Source organism: Rosa rugosa, chromosome 2 (genome assembly GCF_958449725.1).
Source record: "Rosa rugosa chromosome 2, drRosRugo1.1, whole genome shotgun sequence".
In the NCBI taxonomy this organism is placed as follows: domain Eukaryota; kingdom Viridiplantae; phylum Streptophyta; class Magnoliopsida; order Rosales; family Rosaceae; genus Rosa; species Rosa rugosa.
Window position 1 is genome coordinate 45,576,341 of NC_084821.1, and position 15,098 is coordinate 45,591,438.

The window sequence follows — 15,098 nt, forward strand, 5'->3', positions numbered from 1 at the left end:
ACAGTTACATTGCAATGTCAGATTACTCATATTGTTGAACATATAGTAGATCATTGGCCTCCAATCCAATAGACATTCAAAAAAAAAAAAAAAAATTGCTATTCGTTGCCAAAAAAAAGAACTGAACAACAATTCTTAAAAAAAAAAAAAAAAAAAACACGCAGCAATCGGATAAATCAGAAAAAAAAAAAAAACCGTCAAAATTTTTCTCCAGCCACCCATGCTTCCCCTTTAGACACCCATGCTCCTTCAGCTCGATTCCGGTACGATTCCGACCGGCTGCCTTCGTCTTCTCCAGTCGATCTAAAGAGGCTCCGGGGATTTAAGGGGCGAAACTGAGACCAACTCCAGAAGCAAAGCAACTCCAGATCAGTGAGCCTCCAGAAGCAAAGAGGCTCCGGGAGCAAAGAAGCAAAGAAACTGCGGTCACCGGTCCCTAAATCACATCAGAAAGTGCGAGCTTTTGATCATCAGAGTTACCAGGAGTCCAGATCGGTGTTCGGCGATTGACGGTGGGCTTGAGGTCGACGAAGATGGGGCTTGGGATGTGCTAGCCGGCGCCGGGCTCGAGGTCGACGATGAAGGTGTTGAAGGCGTGGTCGGCACTGCCGGCTAGAGAGAGAGAGAGAGACACTCTGGGAGGAGAGAAAGTTTGAGAGGAGAGAGAGATCGATGAGTTTTAGGTGAATTGATAGGGCAAAATTGTCAATAGATATTAAATTGGGTAAGTGGGGTTAAAAATCTCTTAGTGGAGTAAGTGGGCAATTTTGTTGTTGAAATTGGGTAAGTGGTCACGGTCCCTATATATATATATGGAGAAGAAGAATTTGAGGAATAGCCTTATGTATCTGTAAGACATATCATTAGAAAAATGTGATGATCTTCTTCAACAAATAATGTTTCTATGTATTTATGTGTTTATATGTCTTTTATATTCATATATCTTGGAATTTCATTGTGTACTTATTGCAAATATATTCCACATGATGGCACCATCTAGAATTCATGTTACTTGTGCACTAGTTTATGACAAAACATCAATAGGAAGGATTCACAAAGGTCTTTAATGAGGTGGGTGTCTGCAAATGGGCACTCAAGGGTGAGCATGGACAAGGCACAGAAGTTGATCTTTATTGCAGCTCATTCCAAGCTTGAAAGACGGGATTTTTCCTGTGATGAAGATAAGGATGCAGAGCTACTTGCCCTAGTAAACGGTGAGGATGATGTGTTAAATGATGTTCTTGATACATCCTCAGTGTAACAAATATTTTTTTCTCAAGTAGAAATTTAAATTTGTAGGATTTATTGAATTCTTTCTTATTTTTTTGCTGTTGTATCTGTTTAGTTACTCTAGAAGATTTTAGGGCAGTAAGGTTGGGGGAGTAGGAATTGAATCTGTATTTCTAGCACTGTACAGCTTCATTTGATTTTAGTCACTGCCCTATTTCACCCTAGCAATGATTTTGAAGTTTTTGGGTTTGAAGAAAAAGATATTCTTCTTGTGTGTGAAGATAGAGGGTGCTGTGCAAAGTACAGGAAGAATGTTGTACAATTTTTGTACCTAAGTACTTTGACATAAATAATATTAGTGAAGGGGAAGATTTTATTATTTCTCCTTTGTTTTATTATCAAATCTCTAATCTCACCTTTTCTCTTTTACCTCCTTTTGCTTTAAAGTAGAGTTCTGGCTAATTAACCAATTAACTATAATCTCATGAACATATTGGTAATGATCTGCGCCACAGATGGAGCATGTAGCTATCTTCGTTTGGTTTGTACATTGCATAAAGAATTCTGTAATGTTTTCCATTTTCTGTTCTTTCTGAACAGGGTTTGACTGACTGCAACACTTGCTTTTGAACTGGAGGAGCCATTTTTTGCACCAGGTGCTTTGTTCTGTAATTCTCTTGTCATAATAACATTTCCATGTTGGCATTATTGTTGAAGTAGTAGCTCTACAAATGGAATTGACTTTCTGTCTGAAAAAGTTGCACCGTTTATTTTCAAAATGATGCCAAGGTCTAACTGAAAATTTAGATTCAAGTGTACAGTCAGACCCTTTTTCTTTTATCTGTGGATGAATCATTAAATCATGGGAAGGGTTTAACTCAAAATCTCTGAGATGATATATCTCTTGCGGTCCTTATTTGCTCATCTACAGGTCTTATTCAATCAACATCCTCGTACTGAGGCAATAAAATGAGTGAATGACATTGTTGCTTATTTAATATCTCTGTTTTTTCACTCGGAATTCCTTGCACCAGAAGATATAGAATTCATGGTTTTGCATATGTGCATCAAAATGTGACCTCTTAATCTATTTTTTGAATCTCATTTATTATGCTCCTACAACTCTGTTTGGTTATGAAAGGATGACTTTGCTTTCTCTTCAAAGGTTGCATGATGAAAATGAAGGGTGTTTGGTATATTCACAGACAAAGCATCTTTGGCTGCACCACCACAGGTCTCTCCCTTTTCTTTTCCTACCCTCCCTCTCCCTTTTCTTTTCCTAGCAAAGGTATGTATGCCGTTCACAAATCTGTCTTGTATATTTTCCTTTTTTTATCTTATATGGTCAATCTACTGCCTCTGTCCTGTTCAATTGCTTCCTGTGCCATCACTCTCCTTGCAGCAATTAGTAGTTTAGTTGATTTCCTGTGAGTGGAATACTTTATCAAAGGCCTTAGTTGATTTCTAAAGGCATAGCAATAAGACCAGCTAGTGAACTACTCACACTTGCTGAATGCTGACTCAAAAATTAAAAAAGTAACTAAGAGTTCAAGTGAAATATTGAATTTACAGGTATGAACAATATCTGTGTCATGTACATCTCCTGATCTCCCATTGATTTTCTAGCTTCTTTTTTTTTTCCTTTAATGAATGCTTGAAGATTTCTGACTTTGCATTGTTTTATTGAATTTATAGGAGGCTTGCAACAACAGTAGAGTAATTGGTATGTGAAGTACGTAGATCGAAGAAGATTCCTGCAAAGTTGATCTTGAAGTAGAGGAAAATAACTAACTTATAAAACTTAATTATCTTGTATACTTTGGTACAAGCTTCATTTCTTTTGTAACATTCATGAGGAAAATTAAATTGTAACATTTCCTTTTATATTAGCTTTATTCCTTTTTGTATAGCTTTTATCCATAAAAAAAGAAAAAGAAAAATTGGCATGTAAATGCTTCATTCTTTTTTGTATAGCTTTTATCCAAAAAAAAAATTGGCATGCAAATATGCATGCCAATTTTTATTTATTTAAAAATAATACTTTTGCGACGGCATTTTTGCCGTAGCAAATTTCTTTTGGCGACGGCAAAACACTTCAGTAGCGATTGGTGGCGTCGCCATTGGTATTTGCAACGGCATTATTCAGTCGCAAAATTCTTACTACGGCAAATGATTTGCCGTCGCTAATAATCTTGCGACGGCGCATTTGTCGTCGCAAATACTATTGGCGACGCCACCAATTGCGTCTGAAGCTTTGCCGTCGCCAATGCTCTTTTGCGACGGCAAAAGAGGCTTTTGCCACGGCATGGCGCCGTGGCTATTGCAATTTTTTTTTGTAGTGCATGCGTAATTATGGATCCAATCCATATACATCCACGAATCACTTCGTGAAGAGCAATAATCTCTGCATTGTTCGAAGATATAGCGACTAGGGTCTGTTCTGTAGACCTTCAAGATATCACGGTCTTTACCCATGGTGAACACTTAACCAGTTTGGGAACGACCTTTGTGTGGGTCAGAGAGATACCCAACATCAGCAAAACCTTCCAAAACACATATTGTTTTGGGATGGGGATAGAGGACGCAGGCTAGTGTTGGCGGCGCTCCTGGTGTGTGATGGGTCCGAATCCATCATCTCTTTGTAGGGATAGAACAAGCCCATATCAATCATACATCTCAAGTATCGAAAGATATCTTTTACTCCAATCCAATGACGTCGCGTTGGCGCAGAGCTATATCTAGCTAACAAGTTCACTGCAAATGAGATGTCCGGTCTTGTGCATTGAGCTAAGTACAATAATGCTCCTATTGTACTTAAGTAAGGCACTTCTGCCACTAGCACGTCTTCGTCATCATCCTTTGGACGAAGAAGATCCTTTTCAGGATCAAGGCTACGGACGATCATGGGGGTGCTTGAAGGCTTGACCTTGTCAAAATGCCTAAGCATTTATCGACACGATGCTCAAGTTCCAAACCGAGACATAATCGTGTTCTCCCATAATCCTTCATCTCAAAATCGGATTTCAAGTGTTCAGCGGTTTCCCTTAACTCTTTAAGGGCTTCCAATGAAGATCATGTCCAACATGAACCGCTATAGAATCCGAAACTTGTTATGGAAACGCGCGGGCATATCCCTTCCCAATCAAGTAGTCACTTTAGCGAGCGTTTCAACCTTATTGCAAACGCGCTCCGAGGTCTAGAGCCACTTGACTTGGGTAAATGAAGTTCACCATGAACCTTCATGTATATTCCATATCTAGATCCCCATATAGATACGTAGTGACCACATTTGTAAGCTGCATGTTCAGTTATTTGGAAACTACCAAACTGACAGGGTAGTGGAGTGCAATGACATCCATTACGAGAGAATATGTCTCATCGTAGTCGATTCCAGGACGTTTTGTGAGAAGCCTTGCGCCATAAGGCGAGATTACTATCTCTTTTTCTCATCACGCTTTCTAACGAAGACCCATTAGTCAATAGGTTTTATGTGAGGAGGTGTTTGCATTACTGGCTCGAAAACCTTCCTCTTCGTTAGCGAATCCAACTTAACCTGGATTGCGTCTTTCCATTTAGGCCAAATCTCTCTATGTTGGCATTCATTCATCAACGGAGCGTGGTTCGATATCATCTGACTCAACAAACTCATGCGCAACTACATCATCAATTATGATGGAGTTTCTATCCCACGTCTCATGTACACTAGTGTAATTTTCATAGAGCTCTATATTCTCAGGAATAGGTTCTGACGTTGAGGCGTCCCCCGAACGATAACCATAACCCGGAAGATTCTCATGAGACGGATTTTGAGTGTCGATGATCCAAGGATTAGGTTGTGCCAAAGCATCCTTCGAACCCACGGGCCTCCCAAGCATCCTAGCTGGGGCCATGGCCTATAACGGCAGAGTGCCACTCTCTTTGGCATTGACACCATGCCTACCTCCGTGTAGGGTGGCGCTACGTCCTCTCGTAGGGATGTCCTTCCTTGCAGGCATGTTTGCAGCATATTTGTGTGATCTCGTCACTTTAGTAGGGATCGAGATGAGACATAGTGGGGACATACCATGACAATTCCTGTCGTTCCTGCTGAACATCTGTGTTCTTATCTCCCCCTAACGACGGGAAGACTGTCTCATCAAAGTGACATCCGAAAATCTAGCGGTAAGGAGATCGCCTAGTAAGGGCATGAAGTGGCGGACGATTGTTGGAGTCTCAAATCCAACGTAGTTGGCCATTCGTCTGTGAGGACCCATCATATAGCGCTATGGCGGCGCAATTGGCACATAAATAGCACACTCAAATATGCGTAAGTACGATACTTGTACCCAGTCACTAGCTGTAACGCAGAGGTACATTGAGTGGCGGTGGGTCGTAGACGAATTAGCATAGCATAGCTACATGCGATATTGCATCACCCTAAGCAGATATAAGGAGATTGGTGCGCATTACCAATGTCCTGACTACCATCGTAGTCGTGTCCGCAAGTCCATTTGGGTGTGTACATGGGAATATGATGTCAACATCAGTCCCAATGCAATAACCATCGAAAGTCTTCGATGTAAACTCTCTAGCATCGTCAAGTCCAATTGACGGAATAGGATGATCCGAGGAGTGAGCCCGTTGTCATATGATATTTGCTAGGAGTGTAGCATAAGCAGCATTTACAAGTGGACAATGGCACAACACGTGATCAGCGTGTTTGCGTACCAATATCATGAGATATTTAAACGTCTGCAAGTTGGTTGAATCAGTCCATAGAATCCCCATGGGTTCTATGTAAGAACAAAATGAGTATTTTTATATCCTTTGCATAGGACGGTCTCAGTCCTAATTTCCCTAAGGAACGGGCTTTGTAAAAATCAGCGAGAGGCTTTAGAAGCAACCAATGAGGATTTTGGTTGGGCCTGAGCGTCTGAAACTCTATTTGAAGCAAGTTGGTGATTGCAGCATCACCTGGGGCGCCATCACCATGATGGACGCCATCCATGGCTTCATGGATAGGGACTACGCCAGCCCTAGGCTGGTGGTGGACGGAGGCAGTGCCCTAGGCAGCAGCGTCGGTCACACTTAGTCCAGGAATCAACTTTTGATTCATGCTTCATTTCGCTCGAGAGAAAAGATGTCCATGTGAAGTCTTTCGCATACGGATCATCATATCATGACTAGGATGATCTATCCTGTCGTGACAAAGCCAATATGTGTCTAAATCCAAGAATCTCATAACTTTATTTATTGGATTAATAGCTCGAATAGTGACATAGAGTCCACTAGAGAGACACATAAACTTCTCTAAGATGCGCCTTTGTTCGCAATCATTAGAGGTATTGCAAAGGAACTCAATTCTGTTCTCTACATGCGTTTTCGCATGGAATCCGTTGGCTATTTATAGGTGTGATTGGCCCTAGGAGCGTAGAGAGTTTCTGTGACAGTAATTAACGTGTCATTTGGCAAGTGGAACTTGGGCTATTCCATGTCCTTGAATTAATACTGATGGCTCAGCTATCGCAGTCACAAAAGTCATATGCTCAGAATCAAAATGGAGTCATAATGAAAAGAACTCGAAATTTTATTCATAAGCCAACGGAGTACATCATTGTCTCTTAACCATTAGGAGAATCTAATCCAAATGCTAGCGAATGCAAAACAAAGGTAGTCGTTTGACTTCTTTCGGTAACTCCAAAATAAATATGACCAGGTGAGTAGAGAGATGTCGGTGGAGCAAAGCTCGCTTAAGTACCACTTATCTCAAAACCTTCCTAGACATCACACTCATTTTGGATGAGCCTATGTGAAGAAAAACTAAACCAATGGCATTTACTACATAGTATGGCAATTGCCTATTACATCTCTTGGAAAAATGAAGACTTAAACAGAATTGGCGATCTATTGATCCCAACCAAATTTGTAGTCTTCAACCCTTCACACTAGATCATCTTCTTGATCTTCTTGTTCTTCTTGTTCCATATAGTGAGCTTCTCTTGCTTCACAATATGCTTTGTAGGCGGTGACAATTTCTTCACGAGCTCGACAAATGTGTGCCCAATGATCAGACACTCCACATCGAGAACATACATCTCTTTGCTCAAACTCCATCGATTGAGGCGCTTTGAAAGCGTCATTTAGATGGCTCTTAGTGTTGGTGGCGCCACCAACATGGCCAGAGGCGTTGCCTCCCTCTCTCTTTCCACGTTGACCTCTTCGGTTCCGTGTTTGCCTATATTGGCGGTTACCTTCCTAAGTAGAGCGATTATATGGACCAAAACGTCCAGAAGTATCCCTAAGATTAGGGTTTCGCTCTTGGCGCCTTCTCTTAGGGGCGCGACTATAATTGGACTCCGGAATATGCTCTATTTCCACGGATCTCGAATTATAGTTCTTCACAAGGATGTTGTCATGCTTTTCAGCGACATTCATAGCTCTAATGAGCTCATGAAACCTTGTGATCTGTCCAGCAGTAACATCGATTCGATAGTTCTTAGCAACCATCAATGCAGAGACGGGGAAGGTAGAGAGAGTCTTCTCAATCAACATCGCTTCTGTGATCTCTTTACCACAGAATTCCATTAAGGATTTAATGCGAAGTGCTTCCGAGTCATAGTCAAGAACTGACTTGAAATCACAGAAGCGGAGGCTATGCCATCTCACTTCTAGATCAGGAAGCAGGGAGTCACGGACGTTGCCAAATCTTTCTTCGAGTGAGACCCACAACCTTCTGGGGTCTTCTTCATTCATACACTCGTACTGGAGTGAATCATCCATATGACGAGTCATTAGGATGATGGCTTTCGCCTTATTTGCCTCTAAGGCTGCTCTATTTACTTCCAAAGCATGAGCTTGCTCAATAGTTAGCACGTCCTGGCTAGGCTCGAGAATCATATCTAGGATTCCATCGGCCTTGAGATGCTGGCAGACATCACGAACCCACCTGTGATATTCAGAGCCAGTTGTTCCCAATGGAGCAAAGTCCAATTTGTTCAGGTTACTCATCCTGAAAGAGAACAAGAAAAAGGGTTAGTTTCGGAGCGGAAAAAGCTACCACGAAAACATATAAAATTTCTGAGCGTAGTCGCTTCCAAGAAATTCAATTCCAAGAGGTATTGGATTAGATCGAAACAATGACGTAAGTGGTCGATCATAAATTCTCTACAAACTCTAAGTTTGGAGATCTCAACAAGCTCCAAGCTTGGAGTGAGCACGAACCCCCACAGTTCGGCTGAATTAGGTCTCCTCTATGATGAAGAAAAGGGGGTAGAAGAAGGGAGTTTGCAAGTCCCCGAAAAAGAAGAGAAATTTAATTTAAAAACTCTAAAAAAAAAACGGGAACGTTTAGTAAAAAATACCTCGAAATAGGTCGCCGGAAATTTGACCGGAAAAAGTCGCCGGAAAAGTTGCCTGCGGTCGTTGACCGTTGACCAAACTGACAGTTGACTGCTGACGTGGCAATGGGGTCCAGTGATGACGTGGTTGCTGACGTAGCTGCTGACTGTGCTACTGATGTGGCTTGTCTGTGGGCTCGGCTTGATCTCGGCTTGGGCTCGGCTTGGGCTAGGCTTGGGCTAGGCTTGGGCTAGGCTTGGGCCTCTAGGCTGCAGCTTCTCCTTCCTCCTTTTTTTTTTCTTCTTTTCCTTCTGCCGGTTTTTCTGTCGGATTTTCAGTCGGCCGGTTCAGCAATGTTTTGGCAGGTTTTTGCTATAATTCTTCCGGTTCCGAAATCTTCAGGTGGAGGAGCTTCTTTGGACAAAATTTGGTGGAAATTTGAGGTCCGGAAGATGGTGAACCGGTGGAATATTTGTTGCGAGTTGTATGGAGCTTCCGGTGGCAGGTTCGGTGGGTTTCCGGCCGGTTCTTGGGGTGGGGCAGCCGGTTCTGGACTCCTGGGATCGAGTTCTTCAATGTGTGAGGTGGAGGCAGAAAAGGCTTCAAGTTTTTGTATTCGGATTCAAGGTTTTTAGCTTCTTGAATCAGGGTTTGGCTATTTGTTTTAGGGTTAGGGCTTCGTGCTGATAACGTGTTTAAGGAAAACTAAATTGGGAGAGAATTGAATCTTACTTTCATTGATAATAGGGGCCTCTTTATATAGAGGATTACAAGCATAGAGATAGAGTTGTACATGGAAACATAATTGTACATTGATTGGATATCTCCTAAGATTCTCTGAGAATATCTCTAATATAAACCCTATTTCAACTAGAGCAAGTAACCTCGAGTTTGGGCCAGACACATATTCTGGATTTACTTGAACACTTCTCACTCTCTTTGTATATTATAGAGAAATTTTCTTGCGACCAACGAATTACTGCAATAAAATTATTCAAAATCCCAAGTGATACAAAATCAACAATGAATTCTAATATGCAACGTCAACCAGTTCGGCTTCTTAGAATTATAAAGTTTCAATTATGTCACAAAGCTACCATTTTCGCCCCTTTCACAATTTTTTAAAAGGGGCAACATTAGGTAAGGCTTGCCCTATGCGGGACTAAGCAATGAAGTCCACTCATTTTGAATTATAAATACATATATACCCTCACCTAACCCCTACAAATGCATCTCATTAGCTAGCCTTACATAGGGCAGCCCTACCCAAGTTCTACTACACGGTACACAGGGGAACTTTGCAGAGAGGAACGTACTTCAGAAAACCATGGGAACAACAACACCTAATAATGCTAACAACAACACCTAATGCTACAACAGCAAGAGCATACAAAGTGAAACACGTGTCTACCCAATCTGTGCAATAAAGCCTATTAGAGCAAGTCCACCCGTGGGTTACCAGGTCACCTACTATTCACTATTTTTATGTGTATTTTCACTCTCTGGGTCACGGGCACAGTGTATTTCGTGCCCTGGGTCATTTTCTAGGTCACCCTGGAGACCTGCAAGCTGACCTGGTGACCCAGATCTTATTGAAAACTGTGCCCGTGACCCAGAGAGTGGAAATAAACACTAAAAAACAGTGAATAGCAGGTGACCTGATGACCCAACGGGTGAACTTGCTCTTATAGATGTGCTTTATATTCCATCGTCGCAGTCGTGTATGTTTTCTTGTCCTTCAGCCCTTACTCCTAATAATCATTTCTCTCAACCTTTGTAAGATTGTTCCAGAGTTGCCCTATTTTGTTGCTATTGGATCTCTCTTGACCATGATAAAGAGACTTTAAACTGGCATAGTGCTCAACGAATAATTTTGTGGTATACATCACAAAATTCAAAACTGGAAACGGGAGCCGATTTCATATGATTTTCCTCTTACTCAATGAAAAAACGAGTCAAATAGAAAATAACAATGAAATAAAAAGTGATTTAATCCAGATTGGGGCGCAAGAAATGTAAAAGGCTCATAGCGCCTAGCTGCCACACTTACTCGCAATAAGAAAAATAGTAATGCTAAAGTTACTACATCGATTAATGATCACTTAATGAGCAGTTTTTAAAGTACTATATATAGGTGACAAATGAATCGAAATTAAATGCATTATTATTACAAAAGCTTAATTCAACAATTGCTCTCAAACACCTAAAAAACTATCTATATATGTTTAAAGCGGGTCACAAAAAATGTTTATAAATTAATGACTTAAGATAAGACATGCTCACCTAAAGGACAGTTTTTAAGAAACTGTGAAGGACAAATGAATCTGACTGCTGAAAATAAATGCACAATTTTAAGTTATTATAATTTCAGCTTTTAAATTTAATTAATGTGGTTGAGATCCAAACACCGTTTTCGGTTTGAGGAAATTTGGTTTGGCAGAGAAGATTGTTTGCAGATTATCCAAAAAGAGTGGGCAGTCCCTACAACTGGGAATGCGTTACAGCAGTTAGGGCAAAAGATTAAGGGTGCTAGGGCAAGATTGATGGAGTGGCACCACAAGGATTTCAATCAACAGAGGACTGAGATGAAAGTACTACAAGAGAAACTTAATGACCTTATGAGGCAGCCCTATTCCCTGCAGCTCTATGAAGAGCAAAGAAGCCTGCATACACGATATAGTCAGTTATTCACTTTACAGGAGAAGTACTGGAGACAACGATCCCATGCATTATGGCTAAAGGAAGGTGACCGGAACTCAACTTACTTTCATAGGAAAGACAGTAATCATAGAAGCATAAACATTATCAAGGGTTTAATGGATGAGAATGGAACTTGGCAATCTGATCCCACTAAAATACAGCGTTTGCTCATGTTACATTTCAAGCAAATCTTATCTGCTGAACATGTAAACCAAGAAGCAATTGATAATGTGGTGCAGGCAACTCCTTGCAAGGTAACACAATGGATGAATGAGACTCTTCTTGACCGATATACTGATGAAGAAATTAAAACTACTCTATTCCAAATGCATCCTTCCAAGAGCCCAGGATCGGATGGAATGTCACCATTTTTCTTTCAAAAATATTGGAATGTGGTAAGTCAAGATGTTTGCTTAGCGGTGAGAAATCTTCTTGAAAAAGGTGAGATGTGGCCTGAATCCAACTCACACACTTGTGTTTGATACCAAAAATTAAGGACCCTAAAGATGCTGCACACTTTAGGCCTATTGCACTTTGTAATGTTGTTTGCAGAATTAGCTCTAAGGTTGTGGCAAACAGACTGAAGCTTTGGCTTCCTGAAATTGTGTCTCTCCTTCAGAGTGCATATGTACTGGGTAGGTTGATTTCCGACAACACTCTAGTAGCAACTGAGGCAGCCCATTTTATGTACAAGTTAAGGCAGCAAGAAACAAGTTTCTTCTCCTTGAAGCTGGATATAAGTAAGGCTTATGATAGGTTGGATTGGTCGATCTTTTATGTTGGCTATTCTAACGAAACTTGGTTTTGCACCTCATTGGATTCAAATTGTAATGAAGTGCATGTGTTACAACTATTAGGTACTCCATACTTGTCCAGGGTGAGCCAACTCTACAAATTATTCCAACCAAAGGCATCAGATAGGGTGACCTTTTGTCACCTTACCTGTTTATGTTATGTAGTGAAGGATTGTCGGCTTTAATTTTGAATGCAGTGCAAAATCGCACTATTCAGGGACTAAAGATGTGTCCCCAAGCTCCTGTACTCCATCACCTCTTCTTTGCAGATGACAACATTCTTTTTGGTATTGCCATTGATGAGAAATGCAAACAGTACAGAAGAATTCTAGATGTGTACAAGCTTTTGGTCAGAAATTAGTCAACTTCCAGAAGAGAAGTGTGGTGTTCAGTAACAATGTCAACCAAACCAGGCAGAATGAAAATGGCAGCTATATTAGAGGTTCAGTGTGTTAAAGAGCATGACAGGTATCTAGGATTGCCTATGAGAGTAGGCAAGTCCAAAACTGCTATATTTGATTATATTAAAGAGAAACTCACCAAGAAACTTGTGAATCGGAAATTGAAGATTTTGAGTGTGGCAGGTAAAGAAATTTTGATCAAGGAAGTGGCACAAACTTTGTATTTATATGGAATGAACTGTATCTATTGCTCAAAGGCTTATGTGATGATTTACATCAGTTATGTGTATCATTTTTCTGGGGTGACATAGATGACAAGAAATTAAAGAATTCACTGGAGAAGTTGGGAGAAGCTCTGTCTCACAAAGCTAGAAGAAGGCATGGGTTTTAAAAACATCTATGCTTATAACCTAGCAATGCTTACCAAGCAAGGATGGAGGCTTGTATCCAATCCAGACTCTCTTATTGCTAGGCTCTATAAAGTCAGATATTACCCGGCCCAAATTGCTCTTTTTGGGAAGTAGAAATTGGAACTTCTCCTTCTTTATCATGGAGAAGTATTCTAAATGGTAGACATGTACTTAAAGCAGGTGTACAATGGGGGATAGGTGATGGTTCCCAAGTGAATATTTGGAATGCCAAATGGATCCCAAATTGTCAGCAATTCTTCATTCACAAACCTGCTGATTGTGTTTTTAGTATGTGTATGATCTTATTGATTCTAACACTAGAGAATGGATACCTACAACCATTCATACTATTTTCTCGCCTGAAGTAGCTCAGAGAGTGCTATGCATCCCTCTTAGTAGAAGAAACATGGAAGACAAGTTGATTTGGGCTCCAGAGAAAAAGGGTTTCTATTCGGTGAAGACCGCTTATTGGATTGCTTGTGCCTCTGTCCTTGACAATGTCCTTGTCTCTTCCTCCAATGGTAATCCTTTCAAACAACCTTGGAACAGAATTTGGAAAGCACAAGTGCCAAGTAAAGTGAAAATCTGTATTTGGAGAGCATGCTGTGACTTATTACCTACTAGAGCTAGCGCTAAATTGTGCTCTAAGGGTTACACTGGGGATCTACATTGCTTACTGTGCGCACATTTGTATGAGGACAATGCTCATGTCTTTTGCAAGTGTTCGGTTGCAGTGTTAATACTCACAGCCCCACCTTTTCATTTAGGTACAAGTTTGCTGCCAAATATTGATTTTCGAGATTGGATGTTAGACCATGCATTACATATGCAGCAGAACCTGTTTGAGAAGCTTATGATGGTAATATGGTCTCTTTGGAAGAACAGAAATGAAAAGCTTTGGAATAATACTTGTCAACCTGCTCATGTGTTGATGTTAAGTTCACTGTCATGGCTTGATGAATTCTGCAAAGCAAGGCAAACAGAAAATAAACCAATAGTTCGGACTAAGACCTCATAGGCACCTGCACCGAATGGCCAATGGAAGCTTCTTACGAAGCCTCACTCATGGTGGAACTGGAGGTGTTCTTAGAGATGGACATGTCGTTTTAGAGCGGCCTTTGCACACCATGTTACCTCTGTAGCTTCTGCAAACCAAACGAAGCTGATTGGAATCCGAGATGGCTTCACTACTAGAATTTTTGCCTTTAACATCGGCCAGAAACCGATGTTAAAAAAAATGTACCGATGTCTTAGTGGGTGATGTTAAAGATCGGGAAATCCCAGACATCGGTTTTTAGCCAATGTTAAAAATGACTCTAGACATCAGTTTCTTATAAGCTCCCGATGTATAAAATGACTCTAGACATCGTTTGATTTATAAAAAAAACTGATTTTGTTTCCTACTAAGACATCGTTTTACATAAGAAACTGATTTATATGTCAGTATTAGACATATGTTCTATAGATAGAACTGATGTCCTGAGTCATTTATAACATCAGTTTGTTATTTCAAATTGTTGTGTCTTCATTCTTTTTGCTTCAATTTATAATTTAGAAGTGATTACTAAATCAGTTTCTTCACTAGATAAGTATCACAATGAGAATACCAGTGGTAAGCTAAAGAAAATTCTCATTAATATTATTGATAAAAACAGTACAAAGAGTAGGGAGAAGGGGACATATGGCCTAAACTTCTCCATATACAATAGCAAAAGAAAAGAACAAGATTGAAGTCTCCTAAATAAACCATAGGAAGACAAAACTAGAGGATCTTGTTGCCAAATAAGAGTGAAGAAGAGCAGCAAGCTTGTTGTCAAAGACACCTACAACCTTATTTTGCAGCAGTCCAATGGTGTCAGACACTGAGTCCAACAGGTTGGAAGACAAGTTAAGCTCTTGTAGCTTCTCCAATCCAATGAATCATACCTCTATTTAAGAACCAGAAAGAAAAAAGAAACCAAATCTGGAGCATGGGTTAGAAACAAATATCTATAGTATCACAAGCACTTTCCTTAAGGAAACTTGACCGAAATTTCACATAAAGAAACTGCACTTTCAAATCTTCCCCTATTAATTAAATTATCATAAACAACAACCAACAATTATCCCATCATATGCTAAACTCCAGCGTGCCCTCTGAGAAATCGATGCTAGAGACCATAAAAAGAAAAGAGTATAAGTTACTTTTTACCATGACATCTTAGGATAGTATGAAGTGAATAACCAGGCTGCAGATTAAGACATAA